The following is an 18,989-nucleotide window of genomic DNA, read 5'->3' as shown; positions in this document are numbered from 1 at the left end:
CTTCTGTGGTGTTTGGATTCAATAGGCAAGATGAGTTGTATTTACTAGTCCTTCTGGGTGTGAAGCATTGGTGTCATGGAGGGGGTAACCTCTGGAAGCAGTCCTTTGCTGGCAGAGCTGAGAAACTGGGAATCTCTTCAAGCAGGCTTGGACAGGCTCACAAGGAATCTCAGTAAAATAGGAGGAGGTCCAAGGGACTCATTGCTTTCAAAGTATGGCTGTAGAGCCTTTCCCATGTCTGGTTGAAATAGGTACCTAAGGGATAACTTTAGTCTCCCAGTTCTTTGGTTCACTGTGAAGGTATTGATCACACATACAAAGCCTCAGCAATGAAAGGACATAAAAGGTTTTTTTCTTTCCTTTGCATGAGCAGTCAGAAAAAAGGAAAAAAATATATCTTAAAAAACACGCCTGCAATAAAAATCAACCAAACAAACAAAACCCAAAGAAACAACCAAGAAGTCCATGGCTCTGCTGTCTATTTGAAAGCAGAAATTATTGGAGAGGACATTTTGCTAAGAGCTGAGTTTTGTTTTGGTTCATGGTATATGCAAAACTTTCGTAAACCACTGTAAATACAGAAAGCTTTTCTGTGAAGTTGGTCTGACATGGTGACACTTTTCCATTGTTTCAGATGCATCATGGTTGCTTTACAAAACAAGGTAAGTAGTTGATGCATGAATGTTACCAAAGTAGTATAAAAATCCTGTGTGCACTTTAGGGCCTTGTTGTATTACAGCCACTTGTTACTACTGTGGCAAGACCAAAGTTTCTTCAAATATACATTATTTGTATACACAATAAAGTGTGCTCCCTATAAGCTAAGCAAAGGGATCTTTATGGAAATTAAAACTCATTATTGCTCATTTATATGATGATGAAACCAGGCCAAAGAACTGTCTGTGGCCAATAATATTTAAGATACACTCAAATCAAAGTCCACTTTGTATAGCTGGGATGCTCCTTAAGCATTAAAATTGGCACTGATGTTGAAAGAACATTTGCTTTTAAATGGCTTAATGGAATTTTTTTAAGGAAGAGAATCACCTTCAGGAAATAAATCTTGATCTGTACTGCTTTGGGTAATATAATTGGAAGAAAAGGTTTAGAGCCAGATTTTGATGCTGCTTCTCTTCCTTACCAGGTTGTCAGTTCATGACTGCAGAATTTCCTCACCAAAACTAAGTCCCAGCGAGTCTGGAGGAACATGGCAACTCTCTGATTTATTTTTAGAGATTTTTTTCCCCTGCTGGCTAGCTATATTATTACTTTGGAGTTTTTCCACCTCAATAATCTGGATCAATAGTTTTATTAGTGTGGGGGAGGCAGTTCATATCACCTTTGGGTTAAAAGTGGCTGTTTTACTAGTTTATTTTGCTTAGGCACATAAAAATCCATTTTGTATAATAAAAGCAAAAAAAAACCAAAAACTCAGGCATTTCTGGGAAGCTAAGAAATAAGTAAGTGTATGCAACATTAAACTAGCAGGATATGGCTGACTAGGACACTGAATGTGATTTTCTTTTGTTCATGGGTACAACTGTTCATGACAGAAGGATCATCCTTTCCAAGTGTCCTTTCTGTTACTGTTCTCTGGACACTGCACTCGCTTTTCTTGTATTCATCAAGCTCCTCCATCGTGCTGTCTGCTCTGCCCAGTCATCACTCTGGCAAAATGAACTTCTCATACTTTACCTTTTCAATAAGATAAGTTTCTTGGGCAGATACAATGAAAATTTAAAGACTATAATGTTGATGAAGGGCTCTATATTTCTTTACTTTCCTTCAGTCTTGATTTGCATTGGATTTTTAATCTTTTTATCAGGCAGTGAATCTAAGTTACACTGAATGCCTTTGATCCTTAGGATATGCATTTGTTCTATAGTAAGGTAGTTATGTTGCCCAGTCTGCTTGCAGGAGCCTGACTCAATCCCAGCTGTTGGATAATCCTGCCACATTGTTTATTTTCTGTATTAGTGACAGTAAGTCCAGTATTGATTGATTGGCTTTTCCAAGCAGCCCAGGCTCCATCCTGCCATTTGTACGTGCACAGTTCAGGCACGGTTAAGTATTTTCTCCTTTTTTTATGGCCTCTGCTTGCTTTCCTGTTTCTTGTACGTGTTCAGAAGAAAGGAAAGCCTGATGATGCTCCCCTTCCCAGGTGTGTGGGTTTGGCTCAGTTGCTGCTGAATGCCTGGGAGAAGGAAAGGTTGGATCACTGCTGGCTGTCCCTTTGCACACAGACTGTCCTGGGCACTACAGACCACTCTGATTCTTGCTCTGGAGTTCTAAGTGTGGGGACAGCCTGGCAGGCTGGTGCTGCTGGCACACACAGGAGGAGAGTGTCTTACTCTGTGGCTAAAGAAAGCTCCGTGGCACTGCTGCTCTTTGGAGTACAACAAATGGTTTGGAGTGGCTGAGCCCTCTGGAGATGCTCCCATTCCACTGCTGCATAACTGGAATACACTGCCAGCCCTCTTATTTAATGGTGTATTTGGATCCCAATGGTATGTTTGGATCCACTCCCCTTCTAAGTTGCTTCATCGATGCTCAGGCGCCCTAAGCCTGCCATATTATGTTTTCTTTGCTTTGTTGAACCCTAATCTCTATGGATTTTAACTCATGTTTCAGAATGATGCCAAGGAAGATTATAACCAAGATGCTATAAACATCTAGAAATTTTTGCTCCCTCATCCCTTCATTTTTCAATTTAAGGCCATTTTTTTTTTCCATTATGCTTCCCTTTTCACCTTTCTTTCTGTTGGTCTTTCATTTACTGATAATTAGACCTTATTTTAAATTACATAGTCTTCAAAATAAAATATTTATACCTACTGGGGTAAGAGCAGCAAACATCTGATGTGGGTTTATAGCTCCATAAGCCTAGACAGTGTACTGGCCAAATTGTCAGAACTCAAATCTGGATAAATATTTTAAACCTGCTGAGTTTCTTGGCTATTTGGATCTAGTGGTTTTGTATTTTCCCCTTCCAAAAATGGGGGCTTGCTTCAGACTTGCAATCTCAAGATGTCTGGCTTTTTTTTAGAGGAGTTCTGCTCTAGGGTTTGGCTCAACTGTACCTATTGCACATTCCTTGGCAGCCTGTAATTACACTGACTGCTTAAATGCTGAGTAGCTTTCTTCTGTTTACTGCTCATATGGATTAAATGTGCAAGATTTCAATAGAAGAATATAAATGAAGTGACTGCCTAGCTCTGGATTTTCTCCATCTTCCCTTGATGCACTAACGAGAATCAATTGCAGTTGCTTATTATTTTTAAATAGCAGTTAATTTGAGAAAATCTGATTCACTAGCTCTTTTCATTTTGCTGATTTGATTTCAGCCTTCTGCCCATCTGGGCCAACCTACGTGTACTGTTCAAAATCCAGTGCCTAAACTCACTGGTGCACACAAAGGCAGACACTCAGCCTAAATAACCAGGAAAGCACTGTCTGCAGCAGTGTATACTCCAACCCTCTGTTTTCTTATTGCTAAAACCCTCAATGAGAGAAGGGGCTTTACTTTGCAGTTAATTCTCTGTTGTGTCTGAAAGAGAATCAGAGTGATTATAAGAAAACAACTCCTCCTTATCCATTCAGTTCTCTGTGTTTTCAGATGTGGTGATAGTATCTCAGAGTTGCACAGTCACAGAAATGGTTTCCTGAGCAGATGAGTTTATTCTGCCTGGGGATGCTCTGGTGTAACTCCACACTCACCATAGGAACTGTAGAATTAATCTCTGTGAAATCATGTGGACTTCTCGAAATGGCCTTCTGGTCAAACTACTGCATCTGTGCAAATCCCCAGGACAGCAATAAAGAATCCTGAAGAAGGATTGTAGGCTAAGCTGTAAGCTCTTTAGGTTAGGGCTAATATCCTCCTGTAATTATTTAAAAATGCTTTTTAGATTTATAGCCTCATGGCAATGTCTGGGGTGAAAAAAAAGACTATTCAGGAGCTGGTAGTGTATACAGGATCTGTATTTGGACAGATGCAGCAGTGGATGTCACTGCTTTGTTCAGAGGATGTGTGTTGTTATCTGATGTGAGGAAGAAAAATATGTATTCTTTTTCTCTGAATCAAGGGCTGGGTGAGGGTTTCTAGTTCCTAATGGTCTCCCCACATTTAAATCCATGGTGATTCCTGTTCACAATTTGTTAAATGCTTTTCATTTCATGGCAAAAAAAAAGATGGGCTCATACACTGTAAATACAGGGTGGTTGTATGTGATGAAACATTGCTTTTTTCATTATATACACACAGGGAAGTTGAAATGTTATTTGTAAAGGATAAAGGTGAACTTTGCTCATGATTTTATGAACTTCTTTATTGCACAGTCCTCTGTGTGCAAACAGCACTTGATACTCTCTTACCTTTTGTTATTTCCAGCAGATTGGAGTCATTTGTTTTGTAATGTTGATCTGTGACAGAGCAGCAGGTGTTGGATAAAAGGAATCAAGATCACTTTTGGGTTTTGTGATCAAATATTTAGGGGGATTTGAGAAGTGCTGTAAAATTCAATTAGTTTTGCTTCCTATGTCCTTTTCTCCTAGACAACTGATTTGCAATTCTGGAATAATTTGTCATGATTTTTCTAAAAGTGGACCTGGTATCTGGTCTGGGCTAAGCCTTTTATCCCAGCTGGTGTTCCTGGGCTTGGTGTTCACTTTGCAAGCTGCCATGCTGGCTGAAGATGTCAGCCTGAAACAGCTGCTTGCTACTAATTCACTGCTGAAAGTTTCTGCCCTCTCTCAGCAGGGAGAATAGATGGACTGCTGTTTGCTACAAAGTTAGATTGAAAATTAGGCTTAACTCTGTGGTTCTGAAATGAGAGAATGAGGATTCAAATAAATCCACTGCCAGTGAGAGAGGGGAGTAGGGAAAACCTCTGATGGCCATGGAGGAAAAATAGCTTAGGTCAGAAGCAGCTGCAGCTGCACAGCCAGATCTGCAAGTGACCATCTGTCTGCAGCCAAAGTCAGCCTCTGGGTTTGCCCAAGGAATCATCAACCCTGCAGAAATAAATAACATTCCATGAAGAGCTATTAAGGCATGGGAAAAGTAGAAAATATCTCAAATTAATCAATGCAAAGTCATCAGCCTGATTCAAGCACCTGTATATTGCTGATTAATTCATTGTCTGCATGCCTGTGGCAAGTTCAGCATTGCTGTCAGTGTCTGCTCCTCACCAGTTTTGTGTTCTCACCTGTGTCTGTGACCACTTTTGTTCCATCATTGCCAGTTCAGGAGGGTCTGTCAGGTCTGGACACCTATTGAATAGTGTCAGACTCTGAATTGCTGAGTCCTTTCTCTCTGCACTACTTGAAAAGAGCCTGATTTTCTCAAAACTCAGACTGTGGTTGGGATAAAGGTCAGTGACTTGGTACACTTGGTATACTTGGTACAGTTTGCTTGAAATGTCAAGTATGATAACTTTTCCACAAACTAATAGGTTAATCCAATATGATCACTGAGAAAGAAATAATTCTGTTTTCAAATGTTTCCACAAACTCAGTATTGTCATGAACACAGAGACTGAATTTCTGATGGCTGGTGAAGTGCATTTCCATGGTGTTTGGAGCTGTGTACACATATTCAGGTAATTCATTCCACTCTCACTAATGCAGGATGCTATAAATCACAGCAAAAGTTTCATAAATATGCAACTAAAAATCAGGAGTGATTGTGAACGGAGTCAGCAAAAAGCCAGTTTTAGTAAAATGATCAGCAGTCAGCAAGAGCTCAGGTGAGTAGTCAGTTTTCCCTGATTTCTGGATATAAGTATGTTAATGTATTTTGCTAATCTCATGAAAAGTCTATCGAAGTTGCCATTCATTTTTTAACTTGAGCACCATCTAGTGTGCATGATAAAAAGAATTTTAAAAGTAAATTTAAGGCCAGATCATTATGGCACTTCGGAGTGGAAGTGCTGGCATATTTTCAATGTCAAGAGGAAGAAAAGCACATCAGAGCTTCCATCCTGCTAACTTTCAGTAAATCAAGCTTCAAGTGACATTCTTGGGAGCCCACTCCGCCTTTTAATTTGTGCTTTACCTAATCACTTGCTTGCACTTAAAATAAATTCAAGAAATGAAATGCACACAAATAAGTTTATTTATTGGCAAGCAGGTTAAAAACAAAAAAAACCCAGACAACAACTGTTTTTTTCTCAATACAAACACATATTTGTATAGTCCTGCAAATATAAATGCAGGGTCCTGCACGCTGCTGAAAGCTGATACTGCCTGCTCCACCAAACCCCTGGCTTCCAGCTAAATAGATCTTGGCAGATATTCTCTAGCTCTATCAGGGTTTGAATACAGTCAGAGATGAGTCTTTCCTGCATGCCTGGATCAGAGTGAGTGCATTTATGAAAAGCTGATTGTGCTTCAGTTCTTCCTGCTAGCATTGCTTGGTGCAGCCTGTGCCCATGGTGTGTTTTGGGAGCAGCCCAGCTGCCAGTGCCATTGCAAAGGAAATTAATTCTGCTCTTTGCAATACACTTGGTTTGCACCTATAGTGGGAGGTCCCTCTGACAGTAACTTCTGCTCTTGTTCTAATCACCTCACATTCCCCCATATAACAAGATTAAGAGCTGCTGCTGGAGGAACATTACTCACCCATCAGTCATTGCTCCATCACCAGTCACAGCTCTGCCCTTGCTGCAGCAGTTCCTGAGATAAGGGAAAGATCTCTTGCTCCCATGAATTCTTCTGGCTTCTGAGTAGTTTTAAAATCAGAGGAGATCAAAACCTACTGTTAGATTTTTCTTTAAAAACCTTCTGATTTGTGCAGCAAGTGAAAGGTTTTTTGGGGAAGTGAGAGGCAAAAGAAGGGGATGTTACCAAGATTTTTTAAAACTTTGAGCATCTACTTGAGCATCTACTGATTTTTTTTCTGCCATTATTTTGTGAGAAAAAAAAAAAAAAAAGGCGTAGGCATGCAAGCTAGTATTGTTTTAATCCCAGAAATGAAAGTCACAGCTGGTAGGCCTATACCCAGAGAATCAAGTTTTCTTGTTAAGAGTAAGACAAGGAAAAAAACTCATTTGGAGCATTTCTCTTTCTCAGTTGAAACAAGTCTCTGGGAATAGACATCCCTGGCCAGCTGTGTTCTGGCAAATTTAAGAGCTCCTTGCTCCTATAACATTTCTATGAGACCTGTCTCTAAACTGAAATAATTCAGATCAATAGCTTCAATTTTTAAAGCTTAATAGCTGTAACAGGATGAAGCTTTTGAACTTGACCTCTCATTTGCTGACTTGCAACCCAGACATAGGGTCTCTAGTGCAGCACAGACTGCAAATTTTCACCAAAGCCACACATCAAATGAATTCTCAGAATAAATGGTTCCTATAATAAGTGATAACAGCTGCATTGTGGTGAGTCACCCCACAGCACACTGGGGTTGAAAACTGCTCATCACCTTGTGTGTGTGAGAGAGTTGTGAGCCCTATGATGTAGGGAACACATTAGTAAACTCTGGTTTTGTGGGGATCTTCTGGTGGGATTACCTTCTCTACCCAGAACAATTTTTCTTTGAATTATGCTAAGACTCTGAAGTGTTGGGCAACTCTTCAGGCAGAGGGAGTTTTCCCTTTCTAGCCATTTGTTGTATTCCAAGAGTGAAACGCCAAATGGAAAATAAACTGAGCTAGGAAGAAAGGAGTGCCTCAGCATTTGTTCAAGAGATATGGCAGAAAATTGAGAATGCCAAACATTCATGAAAATAATGATTAAAAAATTTTGAAGTTAGGTCCCCTACTGTCATTAGTGTTTACTGTTGGGTAGTTTTATGACATTTATTTCTGCTCAGATTGTAATATCAATATTGTTGAATGATTCATAACAGACTAATTCAGTTTTTCTTTTGGAAAGGGAAATCTTGCCACAAACCAGATGTTGCGTCTGATCTGAATTTTTAAATTGATTACAAAAGCACACACAAATGTGTACTTTGTCAGGCTCTTGAAAAGGGACAGGAACTGCTTATTTTCCCTTAAGGGGGACTGTGGTGAAGAGAGCAGCAGTAAATTGATTAATAAGGACTGTGAAATTATTCAACCTTCCTCTCCCCTCCTGCCCCCCAACAAATCAAAAGGCTTGCAGTCTTCTCTATCACTAAGGCATGGTTCCCATTCCAATCTTATCAAAGTTCAGGCGGACTTGTTGCTCTCTGGTATGCAGCATGGGAAATGCCACCAAGCTAAGAATGAAGCATGTTGTTCTAGCACTACTGGCATTGGTTTGCTCACCTGAACCACACAACACAGAGAATTTGGTGGTGCTGTCTCTCAGAAAGCTCTGCTTCAGTGTTTCTCCATTTCTTTGTGTAATTTCTGGAAAGTTTAGTTCAGGTGTTTTAATTCTCCTTGCGGAGCCAACTGTCAAAGCCTTTAGCATGGAAAAGAGCTGCTTCCCACTAGTGCTTTACTGTCCATGCAGGATTTCAGTATCTCACAGAGGATTTGGAGTTATCATTTAAACATGGTTCAAGAGGCTTGCCATTCTGCCTTTTCATCAAAATTGTAATTTTGGATAAGATTGTTGAATGGAGTATTTTCAAGCAAAGATACCTATTCTTTTTTTCTTAAACAACATGGTTTTAAAAGCACTTTGATTTGGCTTAAGTCCTTTCTTCTTCAACAGTAGTTTTATAATACTTGAAGGCTGATAAGTTTACTACAAACATGCTTTGAGCCCTATTCCCTCCAGGAGTTGCTTTAAAAAAATGGAATCTAATGGATGGGTGAAGCAGCTTGGGCAGTCGTGTCACAGGGGATGAGAAAGGGGCACCTGAGGAGCCAGCATGAGCTGCAGCCTGAGGCCAGCTGGAGTTAACACCACAGAGCTCACAGTCTGAAAGGGGCTGTGTTTGTCACAGTTTCGATGTTGAAGAATTAACTGTTCACATTTTAAGACACAAATGAAGAGGAGAGCTGCTGGTCTGATGCCAGTGAAATCTGAACACCAGCACGCCAAGTTCCTACCAGAACAACTGGAATGGCTTTGGAACAGGTATCCTGAGAGGTACAGTATAATCCTCTCAAAATGTGGCTGTTTTCCTGTCATTTCATTCTGGGGGAAAAGCAGCAACTGGTCCCATTCCCTGAGCCAGTCACCTGTCTGTGTGCTAGTGGAACACCACTTGTGAAGGCTATGAGTAGGATAAGCTCAGTGAGTTCCCATCTTACCAGATGTTCATCGTTTGTTGGCATCTCATGAAAGAAAATGGAATGTCTGACTGAACAAGTGGATTATCTGCATTTTTGGGTGGTGTTTTGTTTTATTTATTTTCTTTGCAAAGCCAGGGATCTCAAATCTTCAACTGTTTCTTTTTGTTCATAAGTGAATACCTTTTTTCAGAGTCTGAAGGCCACACACCTGCATGTTCCCATTTCCTCACCCTACAACTAACTCCTGAAAACAACTCCCAGGAAATCTTGTTGATCTTATAAAAATGAAACAGCCAGTTTTAGGAGAACTACTTAGTTTAACAGACAGGGTTTATAAAATGATTCTGCACAGGGAAATTAGGACCAAATGAGAAGTAGACTAATATTTGGTTGTGGTTATGTTGAAGAGCATTCTTTATGGAAAATTTTAACTGCTATTTTTTTCCATAGAGATCTATTGTATATTGTGCTATCAGGAGCAACTGGATTAGATTTTTTTAATCATATCCCTCTTTGGGTCTGGACATTATTTATACATTTTTTAGTCTGTATCTGTTATTTTTGTGGGTAATTACCTTACGGATCAGTGAGAGAACAGAAAATAGAAATAGACAACCAAACATCTTTAAATATATGTATTGCTCATTTTTCTGTTTAGAGGCTTTGCCATCAGCTATTCTGTAATTGTGCCTTATAGCAACTTCCCTGCCAGCAAGCTTATCAGGACATTTCAGACTAGTGCAGCCTTATCTAGAGATCTTCAGTGCATGCTTTAAGATCCTTCTCCTTTATCAGACACAACTGTATCCTGGGATGACCTAAGTAGTTTGTTTCAGAGAGCATATTTACTCTCTGAATACTTCTGCTAAACCACCACAATTTAAAAGCCAGCATATGAAAGTAATTTGACTGTAGTGCCCATTCTCCTAAATATTTTGGACTAAAAGCCATGATTCAGTATCTGCTGCATCAACAGTTGAGTTGTTCCTGCAGCAGAAGCCACCGTGATGCAGTGACTGTTTTGTTGAACTTTGCAGTGCTTCAGCTGGCAGCAGGGGAACTAGAAATTGTCCTTATGCCAGGACACATTTTTCTCATGGGATCTTTTTTCTATTAATTCAATAGAACCCTTAAAATAGTGTGCCTCAGGCATTAAGGGTTGTTTCTGATCTGGATGTGAAAAACAGAAGACAGTTGCTGGAGATAATCACCTGAGAGAGAAAGACATGCAAGAACACTCCCACACAGTCACCTGCTTTGGTCTGCTTGTCTTTGGAGTTCAAGGGTCATTTATTCATGGATAAAAGTCTCCCCAAATCTGTCTTCAGCCTACACAGCTCCTAACCCTTGATCAAGGCCAAACTCCCAGAGATTTCAGTGGGGAACAGGAGCATGTGTTTCCTCATATCCATAAGGCACTTTTCAATGAAAAGTAGATGGAGAGGATTCCCCTGGTGTGACTCTTGGGGATGGTGCTGTGCAGGGCCAGGAGCTGGATTTCATGATCCTGTGGAGCCCTTCCAACTCAATATGTTCTCTGATTTTGTGACTCACTCTGGGCTATTACTTGGGAATAGGGCTTCTCTAGAATCCACAGTAATGTAGCCATACTCATGATAGTCTAGGAATACATCTACAAAGAATATATCTATAAACAAAATTTAAAAAAGAGGCAAGACTAAATGGCTACCATGTTTCAGTAGATAGTTTTAAATGATCCAAGCCTTAGGTCTTTTGCATGGACTAGGTACAATCAATCCGGGTTTTGCTAATTAATGCTTTGCTGTCTCTGCAGATTTGTCACCACTGAGCTCTGACTCAATTTTCCACCATCAGACTTGTCTATCCTGTCAGATCCACAGCTGACTCTCTTACAGTAGCTGTAAATCAATACATCTTTTTTTTTTATTTCAATGTTGTTTCCTATTCATCAGCTGATGATCAGACCAAGGATTCATTAAGAAACTTTCCCATCTGGGTTGTGATCTCTCTTTCTAGTTTATTATAGTGATGGCAGTTTTTCTCCTGGGTTTAACTTTTGCTCTGGATTTATTTGCTTTATTAGAGCTGTATTTTATTAGACTCCTATTCTAGCAAGTTACCTTGAAGTAGGTTATTGAATTAAAGCAAAGTACATTTTTAAATGATTTTAAAAAAAGAAATGGAGTCTCCGTTATAAAATGCCCTGCCTTCAGAATTATTACCTGATAGTAGGTGACTCCTTTCTGAGTTTTGATTTTTCTCATCCCTCCTTTCCAGACCATAGCAGACATGAGGCTGTTTACCTTTGTGTCTTAGGTTTATATATATTTACTTTATAATTCATTAAATTTAATCTTTAAATGTACATTTTTCAATGACATCTCAGTAACAAAAAAAAACATTAGGGTGCGTATAAAAAGTTGGATAATTATGCTTAACACTGTGTGCTACATTTGTCACTGCCATTGAATTTGCTGCAAGTGATTTGGATTGCTATTTTAAAATTAAATTTGGAGTTTATTTAATTATTTTTAGAAAATAATACAACAAAAGTCTGAGAAGAAAGAAACAAAGATGTTAATAGGATATGTACAGCCCACATCAGAAAAAAAAAATTAAAAAACTCTTTCATTGTCAATACCTGAGGTAGTACAGAAATTAATTAATTAGCAGGCACTCTGGAGAACACCTTCAGCAAGAAACTATCCTTGTTTTAGAGCTACAGGGACTGTGTAACTTCAAGGGTGCAACACATGGTGATTGTCAAGCTGCTTGGCATCTCCTTCTCCAATTCCTTCATCTTGCAAGGGAAAATTGGAAGGAAAGAGTAGGGATTAAGCTAAGCTCTCCTAGAGGTATTCAGCCATTTTCCCTGTTGTGTGCAACCAATCCAAATTATTTCTTGATTTCAGAAGACTTCTGTGTCACAGATATGAAAGAATCAGCTTCCAAAACCAAACCCAGTTACAGGGAGAAAAGAAAGGAAAATGGCAAAAATCTTGTTTTACAATTCAAACTAAAAAATGTTTTTAATGCAAGTAACACTATGGTTCTGTTTAGATATTTTTATGGCAAAAATTTTATTTTTTCAGGAGATTACAAGCTTGATCTCAAGAAGTTCCTTGGAAGCATACTTGTCACACACAATATGTAGAATCTTATAATCTCTGATTGCTATTTTGCCTCAAAACATAAAAGCAGACAAAAACTAATAGAGAAAAGTATTAAATTAAATAATCCCATTAAATTTTCTGCATTTCTAAATTTTTAATCCAGTGATCTTATCTGGTCATAAACAGTCTGTGAAAATACTGTGCATCTCAAAGTGGATGGAAGCACCTAATTTCATATGTTTAGACTCTTATACTTGAATATCTAATCCCCTCCCCATCTTTAGATATAAAAGGAATACAATTAAGTTGATTGATTAAAACTACAAGGTCCTTGAGGCAAAGTTTTCTTGCAAAAATTGCTTTTTAAAGCCTTCTTTAAAGACCCATGCTAGTATTAAATGCATATAACAACAATCCACATATTTTTTGCAGACTTTTTATTAAGTAACAATTATGTGAATAGACCAACAAACTTCTTGTTTCCTCTATTATTTCCTACAGTAAAATTGTTTAGCACTTTTAAGAAACAGTTTAAATCCCTGAAAACAAATATTCATTAATTACTTTGGAGGTAAAAAATTTGAAGCCAAGCTAATAATGTTTATTATTAATGTAATTACCAAGAAATGTTTCCAATTTAACCACTGGGAACAGTCTCCCACCAGTAAGGTGGATGCCTGAGTAACTGCTGCTGGTCTGAGGCAAAGATTTTCTCTCTTTGGTGTTGGGGATCTTCTCCCCCAACACCACGTGTTTGTATCTGTCCAAATCAATTATTTCATGTAGTGACAGTGAAGGCAAGGGAATGGTTCTGCCACAGTTGGACAATTTCCCCCTTGGAAAATTAATGCCTTGTGTTTGCCATGTTTGTAGACAATGTGAGGGAGACCAGTTGTAATTGGATAGCATAGCATTATCTCTTTGCTAAATTCCAGGAGCCTTATTTAAAGACAACTTTTATTCAACAGAGGTAATTTGCCAAGAAAGGCATGGCTTATTCTAGCAAAGTGCTGGCTTGCACACACAGGCTTCTCTCCCACATGGTGCATTACTTTTTGTAAGCTTCTATATGTGTCTCTTACCTTCTTTCAGTAAACAAAAATTTTAGAGACACAGACTAGGAAAAATAAAACTTTTTTTTTTTAATATTCACTGCAGTTGCAAACAAAAATTCAAATCCCTGAGCAGGTCTTTATATTTTTGTCTGAGGTGCTTTTCAACCTGAATTATTCTGTGATATCTCTAAAATTTTAAATTATTCAAAGTCATATATAAAAAAATAGAATAAAGCCCTCTTCCACTTGAAGTTTACTTTTTTGTGAGTTATAGTTACAGCTGCCTTATTGGTAAATGCTGTTGATTTTCAGAAGTGTATGCTGCCCTGGCTCCTGGATGGAGCCTTGGGGCTTGAGCAACCCGGGCCAGTGAAAGGTGTCCTGCCCAGGGAAGGCAGGGCTGAAATTAGATGATCTTTAAGGACCCTTCCAACCCAAATCATGCCTTGTTTTTGTACCTGCAGACATTTATGCAAATCAGTTCCTGTATCCTGAAATAACCAACCTTAGCTTCAGACGTGCAATCTAAGGGTATTGATCATGGAAAAATTGAAAGCATCTGTTGCTGGAAGAAATGCAGGGTTTGGTAAGAGCTGAGCCTTGCTGAACTCCTCATGTACTGAGGAGCCTGGGAGCACTCAGAGCTGACAACCTGGGTGCAGGCTGCCACATCCACTGGAGCACGTTGGGTGTGCCAGGTCACCCAAATGGAAGGGGAAGGCGACAGAAACGCGGATTCTCAGCGCTCTGTCAGGCCCTGGCTTCCAGCTGGGAGTAGCTGTGAGGGCAGGGAGCCCTGAGCAGCCCAGGGGAGCTGCTGTGGAGGAGCATGGCTCAGCTGGGTCTCCCAGGATGGCTGCTGTGGGTGCTGCAGCTGCTGGCTCTCACACAGCCCAGGGGAACCAGCGCTGCAGCAACCCCTGGGCTGGTGAGGGCTGACTCCTGGTGTGCTGCAGCACACACACAGCATTTACAGGGGGGTTTCAGTACTCAGGGAGCCCTTCCTGGCCTCCTGCTTCCTAAAGCCTTTAAAGAGCTGATGCACTTTCCATCACTGGAAGAGTTCTGTCCTGGCTGTTCCTGCCCAAGGCAGCTCTCACAGACCCCGTGGGCTGCTAATGGAAGTGGGCAGCACTTTATGCCTGCCCTGCGTCCTGGCCCAAGACAAATCACCCTCCAAAGCCCATTACAAAGCAGTCAAGGAGAGGCTGTTGCTTCAGCAGAATGTTCTGTAATGCAGAGGATTTCATTCCTTTGTCTGGAATGGAAAAAGTGCCTTTCCAGGATGTAATGCCATGAGAGCTGGGCTCTGAACTGCATTAGAGACCCACCCTAAATAGCTGACTGCTCTTTTGTGAAGAACTGCTAATCAAACTCCTGTAATAAAAAAATTGTCAGAATGGACTTACACTTCTAAAAAGCCCTCCAGGGTCAGTAAAAATCATTAATTCTTTTTCAAAAAGCATTCAGCTCTCTGAAACATGAGGAAATGTGTGAGGCTTATTCTCAAGCCTCTCCACTCTCTCCATTTATCTCAAAAAGTTTGTTAATTTTTAATATAATCTCAGGACTCTGGGAACTTGGGCATCAAAAATTCACTCACTGTAGTACTCAAGATATGAGAATTGAGACTGAGCAGATATTTTCCTCTTGCATAGGAATGTCATAGTTTTGAATCAACTATGGACAATACAGTTAAGAGAAATGAGGTGAGGAAGTCACGTAAAAGAAGCAAGAAAAACTATTTTTTTCTAGTTACTTTTTCTCCCTACTCTTTTCTAGTTACTTTTTCTCCCTACTCCTCTTCAAAATGCATTATTTATGGAACATGTTGTTTTCTGTGGCTGACTTATGAAAAAGCTTTGAATCAACAATTTGGTAAACCCATTATAAGGATCATTTTATAACTAGTAAGAACAATGTTGTTTAGAGATATTTCAAATGCAATGAACATTCAGAAGAAACAATAATAATTATGGCAGATGGCAAGCAGAGACATAACTTGTTTTGAATGCAAAACTGCAGTTCAGAAAGCTAATTTGGGTTTTTTTCAACTCATAGGTTATCTGCCAGAGGTTCTTACAGGCCAGATGTATGCAGCTAATCCCACAGAAATCAATGAAATTGCATGCAGAAGTGTGAGACTAAAAGAAGGTAACTTCCATTTAATAAAGTTCCCTGCTTTATCTTGGTTCTGTATTTCAAAGGCTCCTCAGCAATATTTACTTTAAAGGTGACTGTGTCACTCACTCTGCCTGCACGGTGTCAGAGGAAGCTGTAGCCCAGCTTTTCTCTGCCATTGTGCTGCTGCCATGAAATCCAGCCTTGACAAGAGAAATAGAATAGTTGAGGACCTCAAAGGCAAAGTTAAATATGCAAATCATTTCCCTAACCAATGTAGCTATTTGTGTTTACTTCCATTTGCTTCGAATAGTCTGAGTGTGGGGGTTTTTCGTAGTCAATATTGCTATTTTGTAGAAAAAATGTTTGGTTTCAACAGAAATCGTTTTCACAAGTATCTCACTTGGATTTATTATTTTCCTTCAAAAATAGAAATAGGCCAGTATTTGAACTGATAATAAGACATTTAATTAAAAAGTTCTGCCACAGTGCATAATGGGAATCATGGTTGTCTTTTCTTAGAAGATAAGACAGAGATTTCAAGCTCCATTGAATTGCTCTTGATGTGTTCTGACCAGAGAATTCCATGATATACCTGGCTTCTCCATGATGCAAAAGATTATGCGGCAACAGTGACACAATGTGCAACCTAAAAGATAAATCTGTGAGGAAGATTAATAATAAGAAATATTAGAAGGATACTTCCTCTTGGTCTCCTGTTTGGCAATGTTTCTGAAGTGAAATATTTTGTTCTGAAGTAATTTTTCACTTTTTAAAAATTTTAATGTAGTTTTTCTGGCAAAAGTCCTTTCTTTTCTACTGGTTTCTTTAGTCAGATATTTAGCATTAGTTACTAAAAATAAAGCTGTGTGGCAGATTATATTATGAATGTACATTACTGATTTTTACTTGACAAATGAAGCTTTAAAAATGCCTTACACTTGAAACAAAAATTGTATCTCCTTATGTATCTAAGCCATGAATCCAGAATTAATTTCTGTTCATTTTTGTTCATATTCTTATTAATAAAATGTCAAACATATGGATGTTTTAAAAAGGAAACAAAAAAGGGTGGTAAAACATTAAATCATATTTCTAATTAGAAGCTAATTGAATATCTTTGGTGATGTTAATGTTCTCACACTGTTGCATTGGCAACTCTTGGCAAATATTTATTTTTCTAGTGGTAACTAGCCTATGGTCATTCTAATTCCAATGGACTGGAAATTACATTTAATGCTGGTAAAGAGGATGTGACTCTGAATTGGAGTTGTGAACATAAACTTTAGCTTCAGATGAGTATGCTGATCATTTTCCTTGGTCCTTTCTTCCATAGGTGAAGGAAAGTTAGCAATGAGAGATGGAAAAGTGCTGTGGTTTAGCTCACCAAGCTGAATGTTTGGGGTTTGCTGAGTAAGGTGTGTGAATTAGATCCAGTGGAAGCTGCACAGCTGCAATAAGCATAAACAGTGAATGCGGAGTGAAATGATATGACAAATACTTAGCAGGGAATCTCTGGTCTGATTTATCCTAGAAGTAATTTTTTTCATATCTCAAAAAGCAGCAAGTTAGTAGTTAAGAGAGAATCTGCACATAAATCATTTGCATGAAGGGAAAATTGTTAAGTGCTTCAATCAATGTAACATCTCACTGGTATTGATGAGGAGTACCAGCAGCAGATGAAAGGCAGTCTGTTGAAATCATTAGATACTGGTTTCTTATCCCAGCAGGATTTCCAGCCCTGACTTGATGGTCTCTTTCAGTTGTGCTGGTTTTATCCTGGCTAGTCCTTGAGGAGAACAATTTTTTTACTGTCTGGTACAGTAAATGAGAACTGTAGCTAATAACAAATGTGTGAGCTACATGCTTTAAGTAGCTCATGTTCCCCTGTAAAGGAGATGTTGCAATAGCACATGAAAGGAGAAAGCTGGAAATATGTGCCAGTGGAAAATAAAAAACTCCAAAACCTAAAGCTGAACAATAAGGACCCTCTGTAGAATAGCAATACCATGATTTAGCAAAGCATGGAACAGCCACAATTTCCAGATTAAAGAAGAAAAGTTATTTGTTGGGTGTCAGGATGATGAATAGATTGTTTTTGCATTGCATCAACACTGCTTTTATTTTCAGTATGTTGCAGCATTGAATCAACATGTTACAGTTGCTGAATGCAACCCCATAGAAAAAAAGGGTTGTTAGGCCAGTAGCAAGAACAGTAATTCATTATCAGTGACACTTTCAATTATTACAATGAATAGGTGCCCTGAAAACATATTTTCCAAAAGCTTGTTTCTACCCTGTTCTTTGAAGAGATGTTGAAAACTCTCCTGATGACTGTTCCAGCTGTGGATTTCTCTGTCCTGGTACATGCCAATTGCCTCAGGCCTGCTTCAGGGTTTCACTACTGAAAGAATATAAGCAGCAATGTCAGCAGCAAACAGCTTGTGTAGAAGAGAGATCATATCAGAGGATCATAGCAAAACAGCTGGAAAGGACCTTATAAAATGGAAAGGACCTCTGGAGGACATCTGGTCAAATCCCTACTCCAAGAGGGACAAATTTGAAAACTTTCTTGGGACGTTGTCTGGTGGGGTTCGCACAGGAGCTTGCTTTAGGAACAGGTAGATGATCTGCTTTTTGATTGTTTGCACAGGCATTCTGAGTCTGGCAGTTTGAGGTGTATCTGGGCAAGACAAATTGACTGGTGTCTGGAGCGTGTTGCAGGAACATCTTTGTTCTGACTTTCTGGTTTGCTTCTATGAATGATTCTGCCATGCAGAGGAGGGCCTGTTAAAGGGAAGATCAAGAGGAAAGGGAGGCAAAGTTGGTTGTCACTGTGCCTTCATGACTGAGCTCAGTTTCACAGTTGGGTATAGTGAGTAATAGGTGACAAGAAAGTGCAAACAGGAGCAGAGTGTACTGAGCCTTGGCACAGGTCATGGACCAACATGTTATACACGTGCATTATTTGAAACTGCTGGGAAGATGGGCAGGGATATTTCTGGGTACTGACTGAACACACAGCCTGTGCCCAATAGTGGCTATGAAACCCTCAGGTGAGATCCAGGGAAGCATGGCTATGCAGACATCCACCACTGGATGAGGAATGGATGAGAAGGAGGAGGGCACAGAGTGAAACTTGGTTCTGAGCCACTGAGCAGAGCCTGCCCCTGGGTCTGGATGCAGTGGGGTGTTGGGCTGCCTCCAGGCAAGACTGAGCCAGCCTGCCTAGCTGGTAATGGGGGTTAGTCTTGGTTTGGTGTGCATGAGTGAAGGGCTTTTTCTGCCCAAGCTCATCCCTTGCTCGGTTCCCTCAATAAGTTGAGCTTAGCACTGTCACATTGCCTGGTGTTCCCCTTCCTGCAACTCAAATATACATCTGAATTTCAGGATGACAAGGAGTCCAGATGCCACTGGCTCACTTGCAGTCAGGCTCAGGAGCTGGAAAGTGCTAGTTGGCTCTAAATCTATCATCTCAGATGCTGAGACTGTTTCTCCCTGGAGGTTTGCCTTTGCTGCAAATAGTGGTCCCTCTTAACAGT

At 39.6% G+C, this 18,989-nt stretch overlaps 1 protein-coding gene across 1 annotated transcript in view; it reads left to right on the top strand.

The window, feature by feature from the left end:
• Positions 1-18,989, top strand: part of MTA3 (metastasis associated 1 family member 3) — a 224,387-nt gene that overhangs the window by 139,215 nt on the left and 66,183 nt on the right. The gene's annotated exons all lie outside the window — the stretch shown is intronic.

Source organism: Agelaius phoeniceus, chromosome 3 (assembly GCF_051311805.1).
Source record: "Agelaius phoeniceus isolate bAgePho1 chromosome 3, bAgePho1.hap1, whole genome shotgun sequence".
NCBI lineage: Eukaryota > Metazoa > Chordata > Aves > Passeriformes > Icteridae > Agelaius > Agelaius phoeniceus.
This window is presented reverse-complemented; position numbering and strand designations above follow the sequence as displayed.